The 4,395-nt window shown below is 39.6% G+C and overlaps 1 protein-coding gene across 3 annotated transcripts in view; it reads left to right on the top strand.

The window, feature by feature from the left end:
• CRYBG3 (crystallin beta-gamma domain containing 3) overlaps positions 1-4,395 on the top strand; it is a 125,017-nt gene that overhangs the window by 92,895 nt on the left and 27,727 nt on the right. The gene's annotated exons all lie outside the window — the stretch shown is intronic.

Here is a 4,395-nt window from a genome sequence, read left to right as displayed (position 1 = left end):
AGAATATTCTTGGTATCAGGCTAAGAATAGAGTCTTGGCTGAGAAGCAAGAATTGAACTCACGTCCTTGGTCTCTTCAAGTGGCCCTGTAGACTCCAATCTGGGAAGATTAGGTGACTTTTGATAGTTTTGTCAGAGAGAGAAAAATTGGTTAGGGGGAAAAAATAAAAGAATATGATCTGGTCAGTCTTTGCATTTTTAATTATGCCAAAATAGGCATTAGAAAATAGTCTACATTTACTTGGAGAGAAATTTGCTTAGTAATTTTCAGTGATGGTCAAATCAGCAGATTCTTAACTTAGTTGACATTAATTCAGAAAGCCAGAGATGCAAGTCTAAATATGAAAGCACCATCTTGAAAGCATTTTATATGACTTTTAATTCAATAAACTAAACCAAATAAATTTCTAGAGAAGACATTAAAGAAACTCAGTCAAAATTAATGAGTATTAATGAGTACTACTGTTATTCTTTGAAGAGTTACAATTTTTTTTACATGCATGGAGTGTCAAATGAATAATTAAAATTTGGAGTGAACATGCACAGGGAGAAGGAAATGTTTTTATGTTAGTTGTCATGTGCACTTGCCTGGCCCCTCGTGTGGGTCCTGTGGAATCCAGGCAGTGTAAGTGAAGGTGTCTATTGTCAAAGACTTGAAATCTGTAGACTTTACAGCCTAAGAACTGATTAAAAAGTATGTTCGATTTATATAAGGGCAGCACATTAGTTTTTTCAATACCATTTCATAGTATGTAAATCTTTGAAAGGTCTTTGTTGAAGACACCTTTCCTTAGCAGGTTTTATGTTGCAGTGGAAGGTGTATGAGGTGAAGTTGGGTATCCCATCAAAGACCTACAGATTTAACATGGAGTGGCCTCAACAGGTGGTATTATCTTGGTGAAGTCTAAGCATGCTTTTCACCTTGGAGGCCCCAGAGCCCTGGGTTGATTAGGCTTAGGGAAATTGATACGTAAGCCAGAAGGTCAGGATAATGATTTGTAATAAATGGATTCTAGTGACTGGAATCTTTGAGAATTCTGTCATTGGCATTTTCTGCCTCTCTGAAAGAACAGAGGAAACTGAATTAGTCATCAGCAGATTATTTGTTGAGCGTAAGATTTGAGTGAAATAAAGTGCATGGTTTAAGATGAGCTTATCTAGGGCAGTGTTCCCCACAGAAGAGGCTTCTCTTGCATTCCAGTTCCAAATTGCTCACATCCTCCAGATTCTGTCTCCTTTCCCCTGGCAGTGCTAGACACACTCTGCCTGCTTTGCATCTCTGATCTCTCGTTCCTTTTATGTACCCTTTCGCCTCCCTATATTCCTATTCTTTTCTTTTTTTTTAAGTTTGCTATAGGGCACATGTACTCGCCTAAGAGAGACAGAGAGGAAGAGGGAAGAGGGAAAGAAATCACCCCCCGGGCAGATGGCTTTGCCATTATCCTTTCTCTTTCGTTCTCCTCTCAGGACTTTGGACAGCATGCACATGCACCCAGCATAAATTTCAAGTTACTGACTTGGACATAAAGTTAGGCACATGGGAAGCCACCTTAACCTCCATGCCATTTGCTGGCCTGCCCCTGCTTACTGTTTCTTAGGGATTGATTTGCCTTTTTCTGTAGATCATTAATCTCACTGCCTATGCCATAATCCATTGTAATTTGGAATTCATTTTAGAAAATGTTCCTATGCAGTTGAGTTGAGTTTTTGTATGTATGAGCTAACCTGTTGATTTGGCTTGTTAGTTAAATGACAGAATTCTCTGCTAAGTTGGCATATCTAGACATGCTGTGACTTTGGGCTTAAGTGTTTAATGGGATCATATAGAAGAGTCTTAAGACTTCATGTAAGATCAATATGTTTTGCAAATGACAGTGTGCTCCAGGCTAACTTCTATTGGTGCAGACATAGACCACCATACTGGAGGTCCATGGATGCATACTTTGCAGTGTTGTATTTTACAGTGAAGGGGGGCTAGGACCATACTTTATACTTCTACTTATTATCATTAATGTGACCTTGAGCTGATCTCTTAATTTATCTGGGCCTGAGTTAACTAATCTGCAAAGAAATCGTGTTCAAACAGATATTTTCAGATCTTTGGCAACCTCCAGGTCTGTGGCAAATGGTGATAATTATGCTGGTGATACATTTTCCTCACTGGACATGAAAAAGATTCTGTCTAGCCTTAAGAGTCACATGGTTTGAGAGAATAAGATCATACATTAGTTTTCACAACAGTCTCCCAATTCTCAGTGCTTTATAACAGATGTTAATTAATTGGTTAGTCGATTGATTAATTTTCATATTTTATCTCAGCAACTGCAGGCTATATGTTTGTTTTAGCTACACTTTTTGTATGTACTCTGATTTTGAACCTAGCTAATGGGAGCACCATTAATTAGGGACATGCCTATTTTCATGACAGTGGGAAAGAGGGAGAAAGAGACCCCAACAGAGTCGCATTAGCATTACATTGAAACTTCTCAGAAATGGTATCATTGTGTCCACGCATGTTCTAGGGCCAAAAGTAAGTCATCAGACCAAGCCCAACATCCATAGGTTGGGGTAAATAAACTCCTCATACTGCTCTCTGGGCAAGGGTGAAGGTGACAGGATAAATACTGATGTATTAAAACGGTAATATGCATACACTCATAGAGGCCTTCCCTGTTAACAGATTTTTGGAGAAATGAGAGCAAGTGAAAAATTGTTTTAGAGAGATGTTTGCTATGGGGTATGTGCACTTGCCAAAGAGACAAAGAGACAGAATGCCAGAAATCACCCCTCCCAGGGCGGATGACCATGCCACAGTCCCTTCTCCATTCTCTTAGAATTTTGGGCACGCACACACACACCTGGTGTGAGTTTCAAGCTACTGGGTCCAGGACTTCCTATGTCAACCCCATAGGAATCCAGTGCCTTAATCACTATGCCACCTACTGTCCCTATCCAATGAAATTTTAATAATTTGTATATATTTGTCTCTTCTATTTGAATAGAACTTTTTTTTTCTTTTTAAACGCTATTGAGATTAATTTTTAGCGAAAGCCTGGAGGTGGTTTGGTGGTTGTCGAATGAAGTGTGTGGTAGACAGTAGAGGAGCCTCCCTCCAAACATGTTCCCCTGGTCCTTTCCAAAAATTCATTCAGAATTCTACAAGTTAACTTAATATTGGAAAATTTAACCAAGTCATGATGGTTCTCTGTAATCAAGCATTTGAGAAAATATTAAATTAAGTGGCCTAGTGTTGGAAAGTGAACTTAAGGCCCAGGCTTTTCATGAGGCTCATCATAAGACATAATTGTTATTTCTGGAAAACTTTTTTGTCTGATAATACACCTGAATGCCTATTGCAAACCATGATGAAATGGGTTTCAATTAATTTTATTTTCCAAATTTTTCTCCCTCTCTCCCTCCCTCCCTCCCTCCCTCCCTCCCTTCCTTCCTTCCTTCCCTTCCTCCTTTCTTCTTTTCCTCCTTTCTTCCTTTCCTCCTTTTCTCCTTCCTTCCTTTCTTCCTTCCTTTCACAGTGAAGCTGACTGGTTTTACTGAAGTGTGCCTTAGGTGAAGGTAATATGGTTTACAGTTGTGAATGTGAATTTTAAGACCCACAAACAGAAAGCTCAAACTGTTGGGACCAGCGGTTGGCATAATGGCTATGACACTGGACTCCCATGTAGTCAACTGTGGTTCGAGTCCCGGGCCCGGTGGCTTAAAACTCATGCCGGGCACATGTGCGTGTGTGCCCAAGATCCTCAGAGGAGAATGGATTGCAGCGTGGCCATCCCCCCCTGGGGGTGATTTCTCGCTTTCTCTCTCTCTCTCTGTCTTTCTGGCGAACGCATGGGCCCTATAGCAAAAACCTCTCCAAAAAAAAAAAGAAAAGAAAGAAAGAAATCTTAAACTGTTACATAGGACAAAAAAATGAGATGGTGGTAAATGGAGAAACATTACTCTTTATAAAGATACTTAATATCATGAATGGCTCCATCATGTACAGCTGGAGAAGAAATACAGTGCTCCTGGGCATTATTTAATTGTACTCATCAAAAACCTTAATTGTGTCCTTCCTTTGGTGTTGTGACCATTTGTTGAATGGTGATTACAAGAAGGCCTCTTAAAATAGAAGGTATTAAAGAGAAGAATATGGAGAAGGATAGCAAGAGAACAAATAGAGAGGCATAACATTAGTGGGATTCAGATATGGTTCATTACCTATTGATGATGATGTGTATAGTATCCTCAACTGGACAGGTCTGAGAAGTATTTCATGTTGGGTAAAGTCTTTTACAAGCAAAATGATAAATAGCGATTGAATGTTTTTTAAAAATTGCAGTGGGACCAGCAGTTAGCATAATGGCTATGTCGCTGGACTCCCACGTGGTTGACCGAG

The sequence above is a fragment of the Tupaia chinensis genome, unplaced genomic scaffold (assembly GCF_000334495.1).
Source record: "Tupaia chinensis unplaced genomic scaffold, TupChi_1.0 Scaffold149851_1, whole genome shotgun sequence".
In the NCBI taxonomy this organism is placed as follows: domain Eukaryota; kingdom Metazoa; phylum Chordata; class Mammalia; order Scandentia; family Tupaiidae; genus Tupaia; species Tupaia belangeri.
The sequence above is the reverse complement of the archived record's forward strand: the minus strand, read 5'-3'. Positions and strand labels throughout refer to the sequence as shown.